Genomic DNA, 25,033 nt, shown 5'->3' on the forward strand with positions numbered 1-25,033 from the left:
ACCCCTGCGCACTGTGGGAGGAGAGAAGGTCCCTGGGACACATCTAAGGAACTGGCCGGGAAAAACAGTCTGGGCTCTTCCCTCCTCGGGACAGGGAAAACCTATCCACGGGATCGATTCTGCTCAAGCACCTGCATGCACCTGGTGGATAATGTGGAAGGATGGGGGAGTCCAGGGTGTACCTTGAGGGGTGCAGCTGTGGCTGAAGGACAGGAGGAAAGGAACAAAGAAACAGGATGCCAGACCCCAACTGCTAGCCAAGCGTGAAGATTGGGTGAACGACACAAGATGATCAATCAGAAGCACAAAGGAACCGCGTGCCAAGAGACCCTCACCAATGAAATTCAGGGGGTGGGGGAGAATGGAATATAAAAATGTTATGGATACCCAGTAAAGTGCTTCTGCTTCTGTCTGCTTTCTATTGCTGTGCTTGCTTCCTTTTTGACTGCCGTAACATATTGTGGCATGCTGCCACACCTTGCCACCTCCATGGAGCTGAGGGTCTCTGGGCCCACTTCTCTGTCCTTGTGTAGGACCCCATCCAAAGCTTCGTCCACGTCCTCATCAATCCATGGCAGCTGTGCTCCAGGGCTCTGGGGCCACACTCTGGCCCTCAGCTGTTGCAGCTGGACCTGCTCCTCTGTCTTGGTGGGTGGACATGGGAGGTCACCGGGGGGGGTCCCACCGCAGGCTCCCACACCATCTCCTGCTCCCCCTCGATGCCGGGCCAGCAGTGCCAGCAGCAGCTTGCATTGCTGCTCTGTTGACACCTGCTTGGCCCGGATGAGCTCTGGGACGAGCTGCCCCGTGCCCATGGTCATGGCCGAGGGGCTGCTGGGGTGCGGCTTCACTTCTGCGGAGCTCTGTGCCCTGTCCTCCTTGACCCTGGAGATCTGCTCTTGCTCTGTCCCTGACACTGGCTGCAGTGGGGTGTCCTGGCCACGGTCTGGCTCCGGCTCCCCCACCGAGTCGCAGACAGCGCTGGGTGACTGGGAGGGTGCTGAGCGGTTGAGTGCTGCCAGCTCCGCCATCGGACTGGGCCAAGACTCCAGGAGGGAGTAGAGCGAGCCCATGGAAATGGAGCTGCTGTGCAACAGGGAGGCCAGGGAGCCCAGGGAGCCCACGGAAGCCAGCGAAGCCCGCGGGGCCTTGCTCCACGCCGCCGTGCTGTCCGTGCAGAGGAGGAGAGAGAAGAGACCCCGCTGCACCCCGGCCCCTCCACCGGGACCCACGGGCAGCACCCAGACCTCGGCCGGCGGGCCGGGCTGGGCAGTGCGGGCAGGGGCCAGGCACGGTGTCATGGTCTGGGGCAGGATTTGGGACTCCCCCAGCACTCACTCTGTGTCCACGCTCAGCATGGGCTTCCTCTTTGGCATCTCCAGAGCCGGGCGCAGCCCTCCCGCAGGCACCATGCTGCCTTGCACGTCCCTGGGTAGCCTGGCCACGCGCCCTGCCTGTGGGCATTTGCTGCTGGGCTCTGGTCTCTGCCAGGGTGCTCCTGCCCGGAGCAGCAGGGATGGTGCTGGCTGGTCCTCCCATGGAGGTCATGATGTCTGCTGCGACGGAGCTTCATCTGTCTGGCCCCGTGGGGCTGCTCCTCTCGAGCCCCTTGGGACTGGTCCTTTGTGGCCCCATGGGGCTGCTCCGGTCAAGTGACTTGGGACTGCTCTAGCCCGGCTCTGTGGGGTTGCTCCTCTTCAGTTCCATTAGGCTCTTCCTGCCCAGCCCCATGGGGCTGCTTCTGGACGGTGCCATGGAGCTGCTCCTTTCCATCCCCTTGGGCCTTCTCCTGTCCATGGCCATAGGGCTGCTCGTCTCTGGTCCCATCAGCACAAGGGGCAATGGGCACAAAGTGAGGCACAGGAAGTTCCATCTGAACATGAGGAAGAACTTCTTCCCTCTGAGGGTGACGGAGCCCTGGAACAGGCTGCCCAGGGAGGTTGTGGAGTCTCCTTCTCTGGAGATATTCAAGACCCGCCTGGACAAGATCCTGTGCAGCCTACTGTAGGTGACCCTGCTTCGGCAGGGGGGTTGGACTAGATGACTAGATGACCCACAGAGGTCCCTTCCAACCCCTACTATTCTGTGATTCTGTGATTCTGTGATTCTGCTGCTGCCCTGTCCCAAGGAGCTTTTTTCTGACTGCATGGGGCTGCTCCTCTTCAGTTCTGTCGGGCTCGTCTTCTCCTGCTCCACGGGGCTGCTCCTGCCTGACGCCATGGAGCTGAGTGTCTCTGGGCTCATTTCTCTGTCCTTGTCTAGGACCCCATCCACAGCCTTGTCCGTGTCCTCGTTCAACGACTGCAGGTCTGCTCCCAGGCTCTGGGGCCGCACTCTGGCCCTCAGCCATTCCAGAACGACCTCCTGCTCTGTCTTGGTGGGGAGACGTGGGAGCTCCCCGGCGGGGGTGCAGCCGCAGGCCCCCCACCGCCTCCTGCTCCCCCTTGATGCTGGGCCTGCAGCTCCCGCAGCAGGTTGCAGCGCTGTTGCCTTCGTTGGCGTGGCGACCTGGTTCAGGAACGGCTCGGCGACCTACCCCTCGGCCGCTCGGGTCATCAGCACACAGACACCAATGTGGTGGACGGCAAATGGCGTTTATTGATAAATAACACAGCATTATATAGCTTAGGTTTACAGCGTCACTTCCGTCTGCTTACTTCACGGGCTACACGCTATTGGCTATCAGGAGGCGGGGGGGACACTACCTTTCCGTACAGCGCGACATCTTCAGACCGCCAAGCCCTAACTACCCACATTTCCCCCCTCCTTATGCTTAACTAAATAGGCTAATATAAAATATAAAAGTTGTAATACTTAACTTAGTATTTAACTTAAGACTTAAACTTAATATTATGCCAGACTTAACCTTAATTAATCTTAACTATAACTTAAAAATATAAATATTAAGATCTTACGATAATAAATATAAGGTACCTTAAACAAATGCATTTGTAAATTAGCTAAAATATAATCTGAAAATATAATCTTAAAATCTTAAAAATTCTATCGACATTCTTATTCTTATTCTACATTTATTCTATATTTTACAATAGTTTTTAAAAAGTATATGCGATAAATCTGAAAAAATATAAGGCACAGTAAACGGGTAGAATTTGAGGTAACTTTTAGGATAACACGGGGTAGGTACGTTTTCAAAGCAGTTGACGGTGTTCTACGAACATAATGTTAACTTTCTCCAGTCGACTCTTGACAAACGACACGATTCCATTCAGTATACAGGGTCCAAAAATTAGTGTTATTACAATCATCGCGATCGGCCCTATCAAGGTGGATATCAGGGTGGTTAACCATGGCGAATGGTTAAACCACGATTCGAACCACCCTTGTTGAGCTTCTTTGTCTCTTTTTCTTTTTTCTAGACCCTCTCTAAGTTTGGCCATGGTGTCTCTGACTACTCCGGTGTGATCAGCATAAAAACAGCATTCTTCCCCTAATGCAGCGCAGAGCCCTCCCTGCCGTAGGAAAAGAATATCCATTCCCCTTCTATTTTGTAACACAACTTCTGATAGTGAGGTTAAGGACTTTTCTAATGCCATGATTGATTTTTCTATTCGTTCCAGGTCCTCGTCTACAGCAGCTCTTAGGGAGCTGAAACCTTCTTGTTGTTGTATGAGAGATGCTGTTCCTGGTCCAGCCCCTATCGTTCCCACACCTAATAAGGTGGCTATTGTGATAGCAGTGATGGGTTCCCTTTTTGTAATGCGGGGTTTTTCCGCATTCCAATAGTTATAGATTGTTTTTTCTTCATGATAGAAGATTCTTGGAACAATAATGACTTGAACACAGTACTCATTGGAAGGATTAAACACAGCCAGAGATATGCATGGAGTAAGGCCCGTTTTGGAACAGATCCATTGAGCTCCTTCAGAGGGAATAACCCATTTTTCTTTGGTTTTTCCCACTGTGGACGAGACAGAACTACAGACCTTCTGTTTTGGTCCCCACACATTGCCTATACAGGTCCCAGATCCAGAAACATATTGCATGGTTATCGTCCTTTTCTTCTCTCCCCAAGAACACTGAAGTGGTACGGATTGGGTGTCTAGGCTATATGTTGTGTTTACTCCTATAGGCTCATAAAAAGGGGGTTTCACATCATAGCACAACCAACAGTGTGCAGTTAGGTTTGGGTTGGTTTGGTTCAAGGTGTCATAGGTAGCTCGCATTAGTTTCCACAAGGGGGGTTCCCTCGTCCCATTGAGGGAGGATATTACATCGCTTTGGGTGGTTTCCATGGGGCTAGCAGTTATCTGTGGTCCACTAATAATTGGATTGGGGCCAACTCCCTCAGGAGGGTTTATTATTTCCTCCTTCCTTATATGTATCAATCCACCTCGATCTTGTCCTGGTTCCCAATACCTAATTCCCCAAGTTCTTCCCGTTACCCATCTTGAGTCTTCTGGATGAATTACTTGGAGGATTATAGCGTCACAATTACTAAACCCTACAGATCCTCCAGACCTATCAAGTCGTGGATGTATGCAACCTAGTGGTCCCCATGTTGTCCCAGAACCACCCATTGTATTGGTTGAGCTTTTTCAGGGGGGGCCTTGTGCTAGTGCTCCCACTCCCCCGCCTTTTGTAAAGTGTACATATAGATCAAGTGGCAGATTTGGATTCCATCTGGCAAGCGTACTTGATGATACCTGTTGCTCGATAAAGTCGAGAGAGTTTGCTGCTTCCGTTGTTAGGATTTTTTGCTCCCATGGGTTTTTTCCTTTTAAGAGATCATACAGGGGAGTCATGATTTCGGGAGGGACCAGTACAATGTTGCGGAGCCATTGTAAGGACCCTACTAATTGCTGCATATCATGGAGTGTTTTGATGTGGCGACGGATTTTTATTTGGGGGGGGGTCACGTAGGAACTCGTGATCCCTACTCCTAAAAACCTTACGCACGGTCCTCTTTTAATTTTTGCACTCACGATTTCGAACCCGTTTGTTTTCAGAGTTTCCGAGACTGTTGACACTAGCTGGTCCACGTGGCTTCCTGATGGTGCGGCGATTAAGATATCGTCCATGTACTGAATGATGGTCGCGGTCGGATTGCTGTGTCGGACTGGTGTTAACGCCCGGTCCACCGCAATCTGGCAGATGGTAGGTGAGTTGATCATTCCTTGAGGCAGCACTTTCCACTGGAAGCGTAAGTTGGGGCGTTGGCTTCACAAGGGCTTCCATCCTCCTTGCTAGTCCGGGAGCGTCCTCCCCGCCGGGCTGGTCCTGCCGCTCCGGCCGCCGTTCGCCCGATTCCAGGCGAGTCTTTCCCGGGTTTCGGCACCACTTGTTGCCTTCGTAGGCATGGTGACCTGGTTCAGGGACGGCTCGGCGACCTACCCCTCGGCCGCTCGGGTCATCAGCTCGCAGACACCAATGTGGTGGACGGCAAATGGCGTTTATTGATAAATAACATAGCATTATATAGCTTAGGTTTACAGCGTCACTTCCGTCTGCTTACTTCATGGGCTAAACGCTATTGGCTATCAGGACGGGGGGGGGAACTACCTTTCCGTCCAGCGCGACATCTTCCGACCGCCAAGCCCTAACTACCCACACAGCGCTCCTCCGTTGACACCTTTTTAGCCTGGTTGTCCTGGATGCTCTCTGGGACGAGCTGCCCCGTGCCCATGGCCATGACTGGGGGGCTGCTAGGGGGCGGCTTCACATCTATGGGGCTCTGTACCCTGTCCTCCTCATCCCCGGGCACCTGCTCTTGTGCGGTCCCCGACACTGGCTGCAGTGGGTGGTCCTGGCCATGGTCTGGCTTCAGCTCCCCCCCCCACCCCCCTGACAGCCTTGGGGGACCAAGAGGGTGCTGAGCGCTTGAGTCCTGCCAGCTGCACCATGGCACCATACCAGGGATCCGGGAAGGAGTAGAGGGAGCCCATGGAAATGGAGCTGCTCTGTGACAGGGAGGCCAGCAGGGCCCGCAGCGACAGGCGCTCCCTGCTCCACGCCTCCGTGCTGGCCCTGCAGAGGAGGAGAAGGAAGAGACCCCACTGCACCCCGGCCCCTCCGACGGGACCCACGGGCAGCACCCCAACCTCGGCCGGCGGGCAGGGCTGGGCAGTGCAGGCAGGGACAGGGCAGGGGGTGAGGGTCAGGGACAGGATCTGGGGGCTGCCCCCGCACTCACCATGTGCCCACGCTCGGCACGGGCTTCTCTGCTCCTCCATTAGCAGTGGGAGAATCTACAGAGGGAGGAGATGGAGTGAGCGGCCGTCAGCGTCATGGAGCTGCTCCTCTTCAGTTCAGTTGGGTTCCTCTTCTTCAGCCCCACGGTGCTGCTCCTATCGAGCCCCTTGGACTGGTCCAGCCCAGCCCTGTGGAGCTGCTCCTCTTCACTTCCATCGGGCTCCTCCTGCCCCTGCCCGGGCGCTGCTCCTCTCGAGCCCCCCGGAGCCGATTCTCTCCGGACCCCTGCCCGGTCCCAGCTCCACTCACACAGAATCACAGAATAGTAGGGGTTGGAAGGGACCTCTGTGGGTCACCCAGTCCAACCCTCCTGCCGAAGCAGGGTCACCCAGAGCAGGCTGCACAGGACCTTGTCCAGGCGGGTCTTGAATATCTCTAGAGAAGGAGACTCCAGAACCTCCCTGGGCAGCCTGGGCCAGGGCTCCGTCACCCTCAGAGGGAAGAAGTTCTTCCTCATCTTCAGCTGGAACTTCCTGTGCCTCAGTTTGTGCCCATTGCTCCTTGTCCTGTCGCTGGGCACCACTGGAAAGAGTCTGGCCCGTTCCTCCTGACCCTCACCCTGCAGATATTGAGAGGCATTTCGAAGGTCCCCTCGCAGCCTTCTCTTCTCCAGGCTGAACAAGCCCAGCTCCCTCAGCCTCTTGATGCCGTGAAAAGCCGGAATTGAAGACTCAATAGTTGGCAGACTATTAAGCAGGGATTCTTTATTGCGGCGCCGGGCACACCGGGGATCTCTCCTCCAAACGTGTGCACCGAAGAGACACAGTTACTAGGTATTTATGCTATGTTAACATACATATTCATTACATTTCCAAGAAATGTTTATCATAGTAATGGCTTTTCCAAGAATTCATTAATATATGGTAATGTCCATCGCACATGTTTGTTTGGCGTCTCTCGGCGGGGGTCTTCAGATTATCCTGCAGCCTCCTTATCTCTGTAGTTTGCATACCTGTTCTCCCAAGGCCCAGGCGCCTAAAGGCATTATTCAGGAGTCCCTTGTCTTGCAACCGTCCGAATTATTCACAAAGAACCAAGACTTGTTTCTGACCACCTGAAGTGATAACATCCCCTACATGTTACATTTGTTACATTTACAGTTATCAATCCCTCCTTTTCTTTTGAGGATTTGTAGCTAGAAAGCTATGAATCCTCACTATTCTATTTTGTAGGTATTATTTTCAAATAATTCTATTTGGTGCCTAATCTTGTTCCTTTTTCCAATCACTGTGTGTCTCAACTGAATCCTGACAACACCAAAGGAGACATTTGAGAGACATGCAAACAAGTATTCCTAAAACGACCAGTGTGATCATTCCCATGAATAATTGTTTCAACCACTCTAAATTGGGGAGCCAAGAGGTTAAATTTTGTTCCCCTACTTACAAGTGGGTTGTCTTCCCGTTTGGCTCGTCTCCATGATGTTCTCAATATGCCTTTAGGTATTTGGGACTGATTATATATTCGGTCCTGGCTGACTAGATGACCTATGGTACACATTCCCTTCCAACCCGCAGGGAGTCGCTTTCTGCTAATCACCACATCGCCACCAATACGTGTTGTGTAATTTACAGGGCCCCGTCAGTGGCTGTGAGATTAGCTCTGCAAAATGCTCCGCGGTTTACCCAGCCAATTGGTACATTCCTGAAATAATCCCAGTTCGAGGGGCTATAGGTTTCTAATTGGGTTCTGTTACAAAAATCTATATATATCGCGCCTGTCCCTTTCAAATCCCAAGTTCCTACTTCTACTGTAGTTTTGTTGATCAAATAATCATTCCACCCATCTCTGCAAGTACAATTTTTGTGTGTATGGAAGGGGGTCAGCACGAACAAGTGTTGGATCTTGCTTTCCATAGGCAGCTATTATTGCTGACCAATATCTGGGAGTTGTTATCTAATATCTGTAGGTCACATCTTGGTCCAGTCATGTAGTTCGAGTTGTCATGATCGCAGTATCCTAAAAAGCCTAGGTTTAACAAAGTTACCGCCGCAATCATAGTTTCAAACCGCCAGCCTTTTCGACCATCCATCCTGGTTTAGGAGCCTTCTTCACTCGGGAATAATGGATCCAGGCCGGTTGTTCTCTAATCTTGATTGCAGTGAAGGTAGTCAGCAATACCTGGTAAGGTCCATTCCACTTCTCTCTCAGTGGATCACCTGAAAAATTCTCTTAACATCAACCCAATCTCCAGGGCTAAATGGATGGATCGAGTGATCTACCCCTTTAGCCCTGGTACCCAAAACATTTTTACTAATCCTTTCTAATTGTTTTCCTAAGGATATAACATAATTCTGTAGATACTGATTTCCCAACTGGTTCAAATCTTCCCCCTGATATTTAGCCTGATATGGTCTCCCATATAGTATCTCAAAAGGGCTCAAATTTTCTTTGGCCCTAGGTTTTACACGTATCGGAAGTTGTGCAATAGGCAATGCTTGGTACCAATATAGATTCGCTTCTTGGCATATTTTTGCATCTTTTTTACTTGCCCACTGGCTTGTGGTCTGTAGGGCGTATGTAACTGCCAATTGATTCCTGACAGTTTGCTGACCTGTTGCACTACTTCTGCACAAAAATGCGTCCCCCTATCTGAGGAGATAATTGTCGGTACCCCAAATCGAGGTATTATTTCATTTAATAATACCTTAGTTACTTCCCTTGCTTTATTTGTTCTACAAGGGAATGCTTCTGGCCAACCTGAAAAGGTATCCGTGAGTACTAATAAGTACCTGTACCCTCCTTTTCTTGGAAGTTCAGAGAAATCAATTTGCCAATGTTGTCCCGGTATACTTCCCTTCCCAATACTTCCTAATTGTACCTGGTTACCTGTATTGGGGTTATTTTTAAACATGTTTCCCATTGTTGGGTTACTTGTCAGACTGTAGTATACAAATTGTTCCCTATTAATTTCTGATTTAAAAATTTATACAGGGAGTCCGCTCCCCAGTGTGTCCTATTGTGTTCTTCTTTAACCACCCCCCATATCTGTTTAGCAGGGATTATAATTCTGCCATCACTTAAGTAGGCCCACCCCTGGGATGGAATTTGTCCTCCTAATCCCTCTATTAATTCTTCATCAGCTTTAGAATACTCAACATTTTCTTGGTCACTCAGGTTTCTATTTCTATAATCTGGAATTAAGGCTAAAATCTCTTATATTCTCTCTGCTGCCTGTTTAGCTTCAGAGTCAGCCAACCTGTTACCTCTTTCCTGGTCAGTGTTACCCTTCAGGTGTCCTCGGCAGTGCACGATGGCAACTTTTGTTGGTAGTTGAACAGCTTCTAATAGTCGAAGGATTTCCTCAGCATATTTAATCTGCTTCCCTTGCGCAGTTAGTAGTCCTCGCTCCTTCCAAATTGTCCCATGAGTGTGGACAACTCCAAAGGCATATTTGGAATCTGTCCATATTTTTTATCTTTTTTTGTTTTGTTAACTCCAGAGCCCTAGTTAGGGCAACAGTTTCAGCCTTTTGAGCTGATGTTCCAGCAGGTAGTGATTGAGACTAAACTACTTCGTCTGCTGTTGTCACCCCATACCTCGCCTTTTGAATACCTTGTCCGACAATGCTGCCTCCCTCAGTGAACCAGGAGTCCTGTGCATCTTCCAGGGGTTCCTCTTTCAGATCTGGTCTGCTGGAGTACACAGTCTCTATGGTTTCTAAGCAATCATGTACCGATGGTTCAGAGATTGATCCGCTGAGAAAAGAAGCTGGGTTCGTAATATTAGTTACTACAATATTAATATTCTCTGATTCAATTAGAATGGCCTGGTATCGTGGAAATTGGGATGGGGAAAGCCAGTAGGTTCCCTTTTTGTCTGATATTCTGTGTGAGATCGGTACTGTGATCTTTTGGCCCAAGGTGAATTTTCGGGCTTCCTGAATGGTCAAGACCAGCGCCGCCAGAGCTTGCAGACATCCTGGCCATCCTTTGCTTACTCCATCGAGCTGTTTAGAAGAAAACAGCCAGAAGCGTTTAATAACATCAGGCAGGCCCAGAGCCGGGGCCTTCATTAGATCTTGCTTAAGTGTCTGAAATGCGTTTTGAGCTTCTTTGGACCAGATCAATCGGGTGGGGTTGTTTTTCAGAAGTTCACATAAGGGTCTCACTATTATTCCGTAATTATAAATTCATAACCAGCACCAACCCGTCAGTCCCAGGAAGGTCCTGAGCTCTTTTACCGTCTGACGGAGGGGAGTCCTGCAGATGGCTTCATTCTGTTCTGTTCCTAGTTCTCTTTGTCCAGACAGCTTGCATCCAAGGTAGGTTACCCGTTGCCGCACCGTCTGAGTTTTCTGTTGAGAGACTTGATACCCATTTAATCTCAAAAACTTTAACAAAATGATAGTCTACTGTATACAGTCACGTTTTGTTTCAATTGCTATTAATAAACCATCTACATGCTGTAAAAGGGTTCCACCTCTGGAGGGCGGGTTCCATGCTTCAAGCTCTCGTGCTAGTTGATTTCCAAAGATCGTTGGGCTATGCTTAAAACCTTGGGGTAACACTGTCCAGGCAAGCTGGGTTTTTTTTTTTTTTACCCATGGTAGGATTTTCCCACTCAAATGCAAATAAATTCAGATTTTCTTTGGCTAAAGGCAGACAGAAGAATGCATCATTTAAATCCAATACCGTAAACCATACTTGCTACCACAGGGTGTATGCCCCTAACAATCTTATTCACTTCTCTTAAATCCTGTACTACCCAATAAGTTCCACCTTTTTTTGTTTTTTTTTTTTTTTTACTGGTAACACAGGAGTATTGTATTCTGATTCACACTCCACTAGTAGTCCATACTGTAAAAAGTTATATTGTTTCCCCTCTTTTTCATTTCGTTTTTCTGTTGCTTAACTTGTAAGAACTTTGCTTTTTTTTTTTTTCCTTCATTTAGAGCAGCAGCTAGCAAAGCAGCTTGTAACTTGATACCTTTCTGTTCTAATCACTTTACGCAAGCCTCTGTAAAATCCAGAGGGCTTTTCCTTTGGGTTTTTTTGTTTTTTTTTTTTCTTTTCAATACCGCGTGAAACTTTTAATCTCCTGTACTTTTTAATTGTCCACAAAACCGCATCAATTCTAACAACATATCATAATTCAATTAATTGTTTGTGAGGGCATCACCTCCCTCCGAAGCTCATGTTACAATAAAATAACTTCTCAACTTCTCCACCAATCAGTTAACACAAAACACACAAAACACACACACACACACAACCTAGAAGCGATCTTTTAAAATCATTCTGTTTACAAACTGTATCACCCAAGTACAACAATATATACAGGCAAACCACTTCAGTTAACATGTTTATATACATAGAGCTCTTTCAAAACAATATATACAGTATATTTAATACATACCCCAAAACCAGAGTCCCTAAATGATCGATCAATGCCAAATAACTGGAAAACTTGTAACCCCACAATATGTACCAACTTGTAAGTATTTTAAAACCAATCCCCAAATTCCCAACTCAATTCCTAAATCATGCCGATTTTCTTTAAGCAAACCAAACCCCATACATTATGAAGATGTTGTTGAGTGAGGGGTCTCCCCCTACTTTTCCCAATTTTGCCGTCTAGATCCTGGGAGAGGCTCTCAAAATCCCCCCCACGGGAAGACCCTGCACTGATACTTAAGAAATCATAAACCACGCCCCGATGAATCAGACTTCAAATACAACAGTCCCAAGTCAAAAACCGCAAATCAGCAGAACATACCAAACGTACGTGGTGGTTTTTTTCTTTTTTTTCCTTCACCATTTTTTTTCTCTTTTTTTTTCTTTTTTGTTTTTTCTTTTTTTTTTTTTTTCTTTTTGACTATTTGTCTTTCACACAGAGGCTTCATACACAGTCACACAAGCTTTCCAATGTGCTAGAATACATCCTAAGGGGCTTTTCTTTAAAATACCACTGCTTTGCTGTACCCCATTTTACTTTGTTGATTCTGTACCTCTGTTAGTCTTTATCTTAACAATTTTAATCTGTCGTCCCCTTCTGTCCCGCTCTGACCACGTTCCAAAAATGTCACAATTAATATTCTGGTCACAAGAAAAGAGGTTCACCGTGCAAGGTTCTTTTTTTTGTTTTGTTTTTTTTTTGGTTTTACGATGCCTGATGGGTCCGATATCCGAGTTCAATACCAACAAATCCATATCGCCAGAAGTACAACTTAAGCGTGTTTCCTAAGCGTACCATACCGAATGTACGTTATTACAGAAGCACAAAGCTTAACCCGTGCCTGTACCAACGCACAATTACCAAAAGCACGTTATTACAGAAGTACAGAGCACAACCCGTGCCTGCACCAACGCACCAATACCCAAAAGTACATTATTACAGAAGTACAAAGCTTAACCCATGCTTGCACCAACGCACAATTACCAAAAGCACGTTATTACAGAAGTGCAAAGCACAACCTGTGCTTGCACCAACGTACCAAGACGTACACCCTCAGGCACTAGTAGCCTGGTGTACAGCGCTCAGCGTAGGACATCTCCTACGACTTATGAGAACTCTCCAAATGACCGGTCTCACATACCAAAACAGAGAAAGAAAGGAAAAAAAAGAATACCTTTACTCATTTAGATGGTCCTTGTCTGCTCCCGCAGTGATCCGAGTGAGGCGAGGAGTCCCTCCGGGAAATCCCGGGGGTACCCTAGGGAGTCCTGTTCTCAGCGGGTCCTGTAGCCGAGCAGAGCGGGTCCCATCTGGGGTGCCAGAAATGATGCCGTGAAAAGCCGGAATTGAAGACTCAATAGTCGGCAGACTATTAAGCAGGGATTCTTTATTGCGGCGCCGGGCACACGGGGGATCTCTCCTCCAAACATGTGCACCGAAGAGACACAGTTACTAGGTATTTATGCTATGTTAACATACATATTCATTACATTTCCAAGAAATGTTTATCATAGTAATGGCTTTTCCAAGAATTCATTAATATATGGTAATGTCCATCGCACATGTTTGTTTGGCGTCTCTCGGCAGGGGTCTTCAGATTATCCTGCAGCCTCCTTATCTCTGTAGTTTGCATACCTGTTCTCCCAAGGCCCAGGCGCCTAAAGGGATTATTCAGGAGTCCCTTGTCTTGCAACCGTCCGAATTATTCACAAAGAACCAAGACTTGTTTCTGACCACCTGAAGTGATAACATCCCCTACATGTTACATTTGTTACATTTACAGTTATCACCGCGATTGAGAGATGGGACACTGCTTGATGCAAGCAGGATGATCGTTTTATTGTTCTTACACCCATACATTTATACAGATCAGAAGGCAGCGTGCTTTAAACTGATTGGTTAAGTTTCAAACTAGGCACCTATTGATTGCTTAACACAGTTGCTAATACAGACACATTCTTTTCCTAAGCTCATCTAAACTAAGGCCATGCAGACACATTCTTTTCTTATCTTATCCAAGGCCTTGCTTCCTCCTTCAGGATGGCTCGGCACTATCTCTCTTCTTCTCAGGGTCAGGATGGCTGGGCACTAACTCCCTTCTTCCCAGGGTTTATGGCCCACAAGTTCCAACACATCCTCCCTCATCAATTGCACCGCGCTGGGGGCCCTGCTGAGGCCCACAAGACTTGAGGTGGGTTTTCCATCCCACTTCCTCATGTCCTCTCCGTGGTCACGCAGGTAGAACCACAGGGTGCCCCGGGGTGTGTAGCCTCTGTATTCCCTCTCCTGAGCAGAGAAACGCTTGCCCCTAATAGCTGAGACACTGGCCCGTACAGGTGGGGATTAGGACATGGTCTCTTTGACTTGCCGCACCTCCCAGGCCAGTTTCTCCACAGCTGAGACAAGGGAGGAAGAGAGACTTTCCTCATATTGCCGGAGTCTGACAGCCACCTCATCCACTGTTGGTGCCTCCTTACCCTTCCAGTTTACAACTGCCAGCGACTTGGCATATGAGGAGGGTGCGCTCCGCACAAACTTCCTCCACATAGATGCTGTGCACTGGACTTCATCTGGGTCTGTGGGTAACTGGTCATCATCTGGTTCATTATAAACCAGCTCCCGCACAGCTAATTCCCTCAAGTACTGAATACCCCTTTCCATATTGGTCCACTTGCCAGGATAGCATACAAAATCGTCACTGAAGGGGTACCTCTCCCTCACCCCTGAGAGAAGTCTCCTCCAGAGGCGGAGGACTTGTTCCTTTTTCCCAATGGCCTTGTCAATGCCCCCGTCCCTGGCCAGGGATCCCAGCTGCTTGGCTTCCTTGCCCTCTAACTCCAAGCTGCTGGCCCCGTTATCCCAGCACCGCAGCAGCCAGGTGGCAATGTGCTCGCCAGGGTGGCGGCTGAAATCTTTCCGCATGTCTCGCAGCTCGCCCAGGGACAGGGACCGGGTGATGATCTCTGTCTCTATCTCCCGCGATGACCCTGGCTCATCGTCATCCCTCCCGGAGCGATCTGCTCTCTTTGCGTCTTTCTTTAGTTTTACAGGGGCGACTGCTACCGGCACAGGTTGGTCATTGGGCTCAGCCGCGATGCCTGCAGCTGGAGCTGGGACTGGAGCCACTGCTGTGCCTGCCAGGGAAACCGAGGCAGGCCCTGCAGCTGTGGCAGCGGTGGTGCTGGCTGGGGGGGCTGCGACTGCCTGCTGGGCTGGAGGGGCTGCAGGGCCGGCTGGGGGGGCAGCGCCAGTCGCAGTGCCTGCCGCTTCGCTTCCCCCCCCTTTCCCCTTTAGGGCACTGAACAGTGTTGAACAGGGCAGCTCGGTAGGCGTGGGCCAGACCCCAGCACATGGCAGTGATTTGTGTCTCTCTGGAGTTCCCAGGGTGGCAGCACACTTTTTTCAGATATTTTACCAGATTGTCCGGATTCTGTATTTGTTCAGGGGTGAGTTTAAAACACACCGCAGGTGCCCACTGCTCTAGACATCTGCCCATGCTGTCCCACACACCCAGCCCCTCACAGCTATCCAGCCCCGGGGCAGGTCTCTGCACGATGTTCTTAACGACTTGCTTAACCCTAAACAAAACCCAGAACCCATTCAGGAGGCAGAACAAAAGGAGAGTGCTGCCCTGAGCATCCCACGGGTACTCGAAATTCTCAAAAGCGGTTAGGAGCAGCCTGAGGGAGAGAGGGGGGGCGAAAGAGTGGGGGAAGGTATCCCCTTCGGTTTTCCCCACAGACTGGGTTTGATTATTCACAAAATCTAAGACATAGGATCCGAGGTACCGAAATGACCGCAGTGCCGCATGCAAATACAAGACTAATTTCATGCACAGTGATGTTATCATATCGTAAGTCGATATGGTACAGTACAGCAAAATCATCATCTTAATCCTTTTTCCAGTGATGATGAACAGCATGGCAGTAAACACATACTGCAAATAAGGGTTCAAAAACCACAGCCATCTGAACAAAGTCAGCAACATTTTTACCGGCGACTATTTAAATAACACAGAAAAATGCCTATAACAAAATTTAACAAAATCTAAGAAAGCAGTTTTAACACCCGCTGCTCAGCCCTGCCGTTATCCCTGCCCCACGCTTGGGCGCCAAATCAATGTCTTGGTTTCGGCTGCCGCCGGCAACAAAAGCGCCACGCGGCCGCTCCTCCCCCCGCCGGCGTGCGGAGGAGAATGAAAAAGAAAACAGGCAGAAACCGGTGGGTCAGGATAAGGGCAGTTTAACAGAACAGCAAACAGAGGGAACAGCAACAACAACGGTACAGATAAGGAGAAAACACAACAACGAACCGCACGACCCAGACAGCCGCTCTCCCGGACAGGACCGGCCCCGCGCCCCCCCCAAACCGCGACAGCGTTCCCGCCGCACCGTCCCCCCCACCGGAACCCAGCGTGACGTCACATGGTATGTAATACCGGGCTCTGTTTGGCCAGGTGGGGTCAGCCCCCACCCCCCGCCTGTGCCCCTTCCTGGAGTCCGGTGAGAATTAACCCTGTCCTGGCCAAACCCAGGACACTTCTGCTGAATGCGCCTCCCAGTGCTGGAATGTCCCGGCACCCTGTACCTGTGCCCTGTACCCGGCACCCGTACCCTGTGCCTGCACAGCTCGGACTGCCCCGCGGTGTCACAAAGGGGGCCTGGCATGGCTCACAGTATCATAAAGGGGGGTGTGCCTGCCTGCTATAAAAGGGCTCTGCGAGAGCAGGCAGCTGGCTGGGTGCTTCAGTCTGCCGTTATCTCCTGGTTGCCCTGCAGCGTTTCTGGAACCACCTGGAACGTAGGATGAATGTGGTGAGAGCCTGGCGACAGAACCGGAGAGGTGAGCGGCCCCAGCACCAAGCGCCCTGCAAACAGCCAACACCCCACGGCAGCGCTGAGCCGGGGCTGTGCCGGGGGCTGACGGCCGCTCACTCCGTCTCCTCCCTCTATAGATTCTCCCACTGCTAATGGAGGAGCGGAGAAGCCGATGCTGAGCGTGGACACAGAGTGAGTGCTGGGGGAGTCCCCAAATCCTGCCCCAGACCCTCTCCCCATGCCATGACCCTGCCCGCACTGCCCAGCCCTGCCCGCCGGCCGAGGTCGGGCTGCTGGCCAAGGGTCGTGGGTCCCGGTGGAGGGGCCGGGGTGCAGCGGGGTCTCTTCTCTCTCCTCCTCTGCAGGGACAGCACGGAGGAGTGGAGCAACGCCCCGTGGGACTCGCTGACCTCCATGGACTCCGTCGGGTCCCTGGCCTCCCTGTCACACAGCAGCTCCAGTTCCACGGGCTCGCTCTACTCCTTCCCGGATTCAAGGCGTGGTGCGATGATGGAGCTGCTGGCACTCAACCGCTCAGCACCCTCCCAGTCCCCCACCGCTGTTTGCGTCTTGGTGGGGCAGCCGGAGCCAGACCGTGGCCAGGACCGCCCACTGCAGCCAGTGTCAGGGGCAGAGCAAGACCAGGTCCCTGGGGACAAGGAGGACAGGGTACAGAGCCCCAAACATTTCAAGCCACCCCCCACCAGCTCCCCACACATGCCCATGACCGTGGCGCAGCTCATCCCAGAGTTCATCCGCGCCATCCAGGACAACCCGCTGTCAACGCAGCAGCGACGTGAGCTGCTGCAGGCACTGCAGGCTCAGGATCAAGGGGGAGAGTGGGGAAGCAGGGGAGCCTGTGGTGGGACCTCCCCTGGGGAGCTCCCACGTCCCCCCACCAAGACGGAGGAGGACGTCCCTCTGGCAGTGTGGCCCCAGAGCCTCGGAGAAGACGTGCCATGCACTGATGACAACGTGGACGAGGCTGTGGATGGGGTCCTACACTGGGACAGAGCAATGAGCCCGGAGACCCTCAGCTCCATGGAGCTGGAAAGGAGCAGCTCCATGGTGTCAGTAATCAGCATCTCCACAGGGCAGAGCGTGAGGAGCCCGACAGCGTCAAAGAGGAGCAGCCCCATGGCACCAGAAAGGACCAGTCCCAAGGGGCTCCAGAGGAGCAGCCCCACGGGGCCAGAAAGAAGCAGCTCAGAGGTGGCAGACATCATTACCTCCATGGGAGGACCGGCCAGCAGCATCTCTGCTGCTTCCAACAGCAGCACCCAGGCAGAGACCGGACCCCAGCAACTGGAGCCCACAGGCAGGGCGCATGGCCGAGCGGCCTGGTCTCCATGCAGGGCAGGACGGTGCCTGCGGAAGGGCTGGCGACGCCTCAAGGCCTGGTGGAGATGCCACTTTCAGCCCCTACGTGACCGATGCTGCAAGTCCCAGTAGTGGCAGCGATGGTTCCACAAGGACAAGGGGATCCCCTACCACTGAGCGGCCGGGGCGTGCGGGGATGGGAACCCCCCTGGGCTGCCCTCCCATCTGAATTGTTCGAATATTAAATGTTTTCTCTGTCCCTGGAGCCGTGGTTCATCCACCCATCTCGCGGCTGGGGGTGCAACCCCCTCAGTGCCCGAGCCCAGCGGGGACGGGCTGGCACCAGGCACCGCTGGCACCCACCAAACTGGGGCAGGGGCTGGCCGGTACCCCAGTGGGTGTGCTGGTGTCCAGAGGGATCTGGGGGGGCTGCAGAAATGGGCCAGCAGGAACCTCACCGAGTTCAGGCACATCTCTGCAGGGAGGTGCCAAGAGGATGGGGGCCGCAGGTGGTGGGCACAGCCACGAGCAGTGGCAGCAGTTTGGGGTGCTGCTGGGTTTCTTGGGTGGTTTTGGGGGGGCGTGGGACCCTTGAAGGGCTAATTCTGACTGTAACTGCTCCACAGGGGTCACTGGTCAGCGAGGATCCATCTGGCCTGAAGGGCAAGGACACCCAATGGCAAGAAGGGGTTAAACTGGCTGGAAGCTGGGGTGCCAGGGACAGGAGGACTCCTTGCGAGGCAGTGAACTTTCCCTGGGTGCTGAGATAAGGAACAGCCTCAGCACTGTCTTGTAGCCCTCCTGGAAGGGGAGCGCTCAGGGCCCAAGCTCAGGGGCCACCTTAGGGCAGCAGAGCTGGGCAGGAGGATGGACCTGGGGCTGGGCTGAGGTGCCCCATGCCCGATCGTCCCTTCCTGTCCCTTGCTGCACATCTCCTGCTCTCCCTTGGCCTCGTGTGGGCCTCAGCTTTGTGCTCCTCAGTTTTATGTGGGACCAGAAGCCACATGTGCATAGCGTCTGAAGAACTTTCACGTGGAGGGGATCGACTCCAAGCTCTGTCTTCTCACGCATGACCGCGCCTCCCGTTCTATCCCTCTGGGCTGCACAGCCCTTTAGTTCTGTATTTCCTCACAGAGAAAAGCCAAACTCTGAAGGCTTTTCACACAGAGGGGATCAGGTCACAGCTCTGTCTTGTTGGGGATGCTCAAACCTTCCCTCCTGCCCCTTGCTGCACATCTCCTGCTCTCCCTTTGCCATTTACAGGCCTCAGCGTCATGCTCCCTCAGTTTTATGTGGGCCCAGGGGCAGAATGGAGCCTCTGGCAGAAAGCACCTGGAGAGACTCCAGGTCGCCCGTAGGGTGCTGGAGTCGGGGATCTGGAGGATCTGGAGAAACATTAGCAGCACATGGAGGGACTGGACTGCTTCCCAAGTGGTTGCTTCTGAAGCACAGCTCTTCTTGGCACCTCGATTGCCGGTGCCAAGCTGGGTGTCCAACGCGAGGGTCCCATCTGTCTGCAGTGATCACGCATCGCTGGAGTTCACAGTCCTGAGGGATGTGGGAGAGGAGTATAGTCAGGACCCTGAACTTCTGGGAAGCCAACTTGCAGCTCTTCAAACAGTCAGTCAGTCGGACCCCACGGGAAAGTGCCTGCAGGGACAAGAGAGCAGAAAAGAGTTGGCACTTCTTGAAGGATGCTTTCCAGAGAGCGCAGGAGCTCTTAGTCCCCAGGTGTAAGAAGTCAGGCAAGGAAGGGAAGAGACCAGCACGGCTGAGGCGAGACCTGCTGCTCAAACGAAAGGGCACGAGGGAACTGCACAGGCAGTGGAAGCGGGGACAGGTAGCTTGGGAAGAGTACCGGGATGCTGCCCGGTTGTGTAGGGATGAGGTCAGGAGGGCCAAGGCGCAGCTGGAGCTCAACTTGGCAAGGGATGCTAAGAATAACAAGCAGGGCTTCTCCGGGTATGTCAGCCAGAAATGGAAGGCTAAAGAAAGAGTACCCACCCCGCTGAACAAGAATGGTGACCTCCTATCAAGAGACGAGGAGAAGGCTGAGGTGCTCAGCAACAGTTTTGCCTCAGTCTTCACTGGCAACCTCTCTGCTCGACCCTCCCCTGTCGATGGACTGCAAGGTGGGGACCAGAGGGGCAAAGCCTCTCCCTGCCAGCTTGGACTCATCAAAGAGCATCCCATCATCACGAATCCAAAACCCCGGTGACAGCACCAGCCATGCAGCCAAGTGCTGAGCCGCATCACACACCTGCTCCTGCCTGCACCCCTTCCTTCAGATGCTCAGAGCAGAGCAAAGGACATCGTGAGCACCCACCCCCTCCAGCCGCAGCCCCGCAGCTTCGCACTCTGGCTGGATCCTGCCCACCTTCCCGCTGGCCGTGCCATTCGTGCCCAGGGGAAGCAGCCACAGCGGCTGACAGTGCGTGTTCCTCACAAGCTGGGGCCTCCGCCTGATGAAGAGAAATAAAGAAATAAATAAGCTTAGACAGTGCTTATGAAGACTTAGGGAATGCTAGTCTAGCTCAGCTCGGCAAATTCCTGAGCTCCCCAAATTCTGTATCTGTTTGAGTGATAAGGCTGGAAAGAAGAGTTACACAACAAGAAGCCTACACTTCAAGCCAGCCGTAGCCAGTTCCGGAGTTTGGGAAAAGGCCCAGAAGTAACTGAGCCTGCGTGAAGTTCAAAGGTTACTAGCAGTGACCAAGAGGAGTCACCTATCTTCATCCCCAAGACCCTGACGACCACCCCAAGGAGGCACCGCGCAAGCGCAGTCGGGAGGAGTTCATGGAAACGACTCCTTGGAACTAATCTTAATAGAGAGCAGGAAAGGCTGTGCCTGTGTCTGTGAATACGCAGAACAGAGCTGTCCAAGTTACAGACGGCCTGGCGATATCGGCGCGCCCGCCTCTGGCGGTGCTGCCCCCGTGCCCAGCGCTGAACAAAACAGACCTACTTGAAATCGGAGCGCGGTGGAGTCTCACCTTGTCCGCAAGTCCCTCCTCCAGCCACGGCCCGGCCCTCAGCACCCGGAAGGCAGCCGGCGGCACGGCATTCCCGGCCGGGCCCACAGCCGCCTGCCTCGCTGCCCCTCAGCACAGAGTCCCCCTCGACGAGCCCTCGCCGCTCCCTCCGGGGGCTCCCCCCGGCACAGCTCGCTCGCAGCCGCCCGGCGCTGCCCGCACCCCGGCCCTGCCCCGGCCCCCGCCGCAGGACGCTGCCCCGCCCAGCGCAGCCCCGCTCGCCCGCCGCACCCGGCCCCGACTCGCCGCCCGCCAAGCTCCCAACATGGCGCCGCCCGCCCCGCCGGGAGACGACGGCCCCGGCCCCGGCCCCGGCCGCGGCACCGGCCCGTGGCGCGCGCAGCGGCCGTTGACCGGCGGGGGCACGGCGGCGGCGGCTCCGGCCCCGCCCAGGTGCCGCCAGCCGCTCTCGCGAGAGCGGGCGGGGCGCGCGGCTCCCTCGCTCGCCTGAGGGCTCGCTGCCGGGACGGGGAGCGGCGCGTGCCGGAGCCGCTGAGGGGAGCGGGCGGGAGCGGGACCCCGGGGGGGGGGGGCACCGGGCGCGGGGAGCCGTCCCGCAGCAGCCCCGCGCCGGGCCGGGGCCGGGGCCGGGGCGTGGGGGGCTCGTGCCGGAGCGCTGCGAGCTGCTGCGGGGCCGGCGGGGAGGGGAGACTGCGGCGGGACAGCCCCCCCCCCCCCCCCCCATTAGGGCGGCCGCGGGCCGAGTTCCCTCAGGACGGAGGCGCGGGGGGGCCCGAGGCTGCGGGGGCCGGAGAGCGGCCCTGGAGCTGGGGAGTGTCACTGCAATCTTCAAAAAGGGCAAGAAGGAGGACCCAGGGAACTACAGGCCGGGCAGCCTCACCTCCATCCCGGGAAAGGTGATGGAGCAGCTGATCCTGGAGGCCATCAACGAGCAAGTGGAGGAAAAGAAGGTTATCGGGAGTAGTCAGCATGGATTCACCAAGGGGAAATCATGCCTGCCCCATCTGATAGCTTTGTGTGATGACATGACTGGCTGGGTAGATGAAGGGAGAGCCGTGGATGTTGTCTACCTGGACTTCAGCAAGGCTTTCGACACGGTCTGCCATCACATCCTCCTAGGGAAGCTGAGGAAGTGTGGGCTGGATGAGTGGTTGGTGGGGTGGATTGAGAACTGGCTGAATGGCAGAGCTCAGAGGGCTGTCATCAGCGGCGCTGAGTCTGGTTGGAGGCTGGTAACAAGTGGTGTCCCCAAGGGGTCAGTACTGGGCCCAGCCTTGTTCAACTTCTTCAGCAGTGACCTGGATGAAGAGTTAGAGTGTACCCTCAGCCAGTTTACTGATGACACCAAACTGGGAGGAGTGGTGGATACACCGGTAGGTTGTGCTGCCATTCAGCGTGACCTGGACAGGCTGGAGAGTTGGGCAGAGAGGAACCTGATGAGGTTCAACAAGGGCAAATGCAGGGTCCTGCCCCTGGGGAGGAACAACCCCATGCACCAGTACAGGCTGGGGCTGAGCTGCTGGAGAGCAGCTCTGCGCAGAGGGACTGGGAGTGCTGGGGGACTGATTCGAAGATCCGGTAAGAAAAACCTAACAGCACAATGTACACTGCTCAGCAGGGATTCTTTATTGCGGCGCCGGGCACACGGGGGATTTCTCCTCCAAACGTGCGCGCCAGACACCCTGTTGCTTCAGGTTAAATACAATCACACAGGTCATTATTCATTATATTTCTAGGAACTAATTAGCATATGTAAATATCTTTCACGCATGTCTGTTAGTATCTTTGGGTGGTCTTCGGGGGTCCCAAGATGAAGGCCCATCCTCTTCATCACGCTGTTCACTGATTGACATTTGTCTCTGCGCAAACTCAGTTCTAGCATCACGTATATCGTGTCCTTCAGGTTGTTTTGCTCCAGTCTTGTTGCTCTCTTGGTGCCTCCTTATCTCTGTAGCTTGGCGCATTTGCCCTCCCAAGGCTGAGCTGTCTGGAGTAGAGTTATTTAGGAGTCTCTTTTATCCCACAATTATCCCAATTATTTGCTGAGAATCAAGACCACTTTTGTTTCACTTAATTATTTTGTCTAACGACTAAGTGATAGCTTGTGCCCATGTCCTTCCACTACATTCCTTAATGAGAAAACAGGGATTAGTGTAACAGTTATATTGTTAGATCACTGTGCATGCAGAAATACAAGTTACAGTACTAAAGACTACTAAAAACTAGAAAATATTAAGGCTTTTTATTATAGTTTCACATTTCTTACAATCCCCTCTGTCACCGGCTGCCTTCCGGGTGCTGAGGGCCGGGCCGTGGCTGGAGGAGGGACTTGCGGACAAGGTGAGACTCCACCGCGCTCCGATTTCAAGTAGGTCTGTTTTGTTCAGCGCTGGGCACGGGGGCAGCACCGCCAGAGGCGGGCACGCCGATATCGCCAGGCCGTCTGTAACTTGGACAGCTCTGTTCTGCATATTCACAGACACAGGCACAGCCTTTCCTGCTCTCTATTAAGATTAGTTCCAAGGAGTCGTTTCCATGAACTCCTCCCGACTGCGCTTGCGCGGTGCCTCCTTGGGGTGGTCGTCAGCGTCTTGGGGATGAAGATAGGTGACTCCTCTTGGTCACCGCTAGTAACCTTTGAACTTCACGCAGGCTCAGTTACTTCTGGGCCTTTTCCCAAACTCCAGAACTGGCTACGGCTGGCTTGAAGTGTAGACTTCTTGTTGTGTAACTCTTCTTTCCAGCCTTATCACTCAAACGGATACAGAATTTGGGGAGCTCAGGAATTTGGCAAGCTCAGGAATTTGCCGAGCTGAGCTAGACTAGCATTCCCTAAGTCTTCATAAGCATTGTCTAAGCTTATTTATTTCTTTATTTCTCTTCATCAGGCGGAGGCCCCAGCTTGTGAGGAACACGCACTGTCAGCCGCTGTGGCTGCTTCCCCTGGGCACGAATGGCACGGCCAGCGGGAAGGTGGGCAGGATCCAGCCAGAGTGCGAAGCTGCGGGGCTGCGGCTGGAGGGGGTGGGTGCTCACGATGTCCTTTGCTCTGCTCTGAGCATCTGAAGGAAGGGGTGCAGGCAGGAGCAGGTGTGTGATGCGGCTCAGCACTTGGCTGCATGGCTGGTGCTGTCACCGGGGTTTTGGCTTTCGTGATGATGGGACGCTCTTTGATGAGTCCAAGCTGGCAGGGAGAGGCTTTGCCCCTCTGGTCCCCGCCTTGCAGTCCATCGACGGGGGAGGGGCGAGCAGAGAGGTTGCCAGTGAAGACTGAGGCAAAACTGTTGCTGAGCACCTCAGCCTTCTCCTCGTCTCTTGATAGGAGGTCACCGTTCTTGTTCAGCGGGGTGGGTACTCTTTCTTTAGCCTTCCATTTCTGGCTGACATACCCGGAGAAGCCCTGCTTGTTATTCTTAGCATCCCTTGCCAAGTTGAGCTCCAGCTGCGCCTTGGCCCTCCTGACCTCATCCCTACACAGCCGGGCAGCATCCCGGTACTCTTCCCAAGCTACCTGTCCCCGCTTCCACTGCCTGTGCAGTTCCCTCGTGCCCTTTCGTTTGAGCAGCAGGTCTCGCCTCAGCCGTGCTGGTCTCTTCCCTTCCTTGCCTGACTTCTTACACCTGGGGACTAAGAGCTCCTGCGCTCTCTGGAAAGCATCCTTCAAGAAGTGCCAACTCTTTTCTGCTCTCTTGTCCCTGCAGGCACTTTCCCGTGGGGTCCGACTGACTGACTGTTTGAAGAGCTGCAAGTTGGCTTCCCAAAAGTTCAGGGTCCTGACTATACTGCTCTCCCACATCCCTCAGGACTGTGAACTCCAGCGATGCGTGATCACTGCAGACAGATGGGACCCTCGTGTTGGACACCCAGCTTGGCACCGGCAATCGAGGTGCCAGAAGAGCTGTGCTTCAGGAGCAACCACTTGGGAAGCAGTCCAGTTCCTCCATGTGCTGCTAATGTTTCTCCAGATCCTCCAGATCCCCGACTCCAGCACCCTACGGGCGACCTGGAGTCTCTCCAGGCACTTTCTGCCAGAGGCTCCATTCTGCCCCTGGGCCCACATAAAACTGAGGGAGCATGACGCTGAGGCCTGTAAATGGCAAAGGGAGAGCAGGAGATGTGCAGCAAGGGACAGGAGGGGAGGTCTGAGCGTCCCCAGTAAGACAGAGCTTTTACTTGATGCCCTCCACGCAAAAAGCCTTCAGATGCTACACACATTGAGCTCCTGGGCCCACATTAATCAGAGGAGCAGAAGGCTGAGGCCCGCACATGGCGAAGGGAGAGCAGGAGATGTGC

General features: G+C 53.1%; 1 long non-coding RNA gene across 1 annotated transcript in view; it reads left to right on the forward strand.

The window, feature by feature from the left end:
- The first annotated feature begins 23,043 nt into the window (after nucleotides 1-23,043).
- The window catches only part of LOC142360575 (uncharacterized), a 230,736-nt gene continuing 228,746 nt past the window's right edge, over nucleotides 23,044-25,033 (forward strand). The window contains exon 1 of the long non-coding RNA XR_012763182.1: nucleotides 23,044-23,080. This is a non-coding gene — a long non-coding RNA (uncharacterized LOC142360575). The remainder of the gene's footprint in view (nucleotides 23,081-25,033) is intronic.

The sequence above is a fragment of the Opisthocomus hoazin genome, chromosome 1, assembly GCF_030867145.1.
Source record: "Opisthocomus hoazin isolate bOpiHoa1 chromosome 1, bOpiHoa1.hap1, whole genome shotgun sequence".
Classification (NCBI taxonomy): domain Eukaryota; kingdom Metazoa; phylum Chordata; class Aves; order Opisthocomiformes; family Opisthocomidae; genus Opisthocomus; species Opisthocomus hoazin.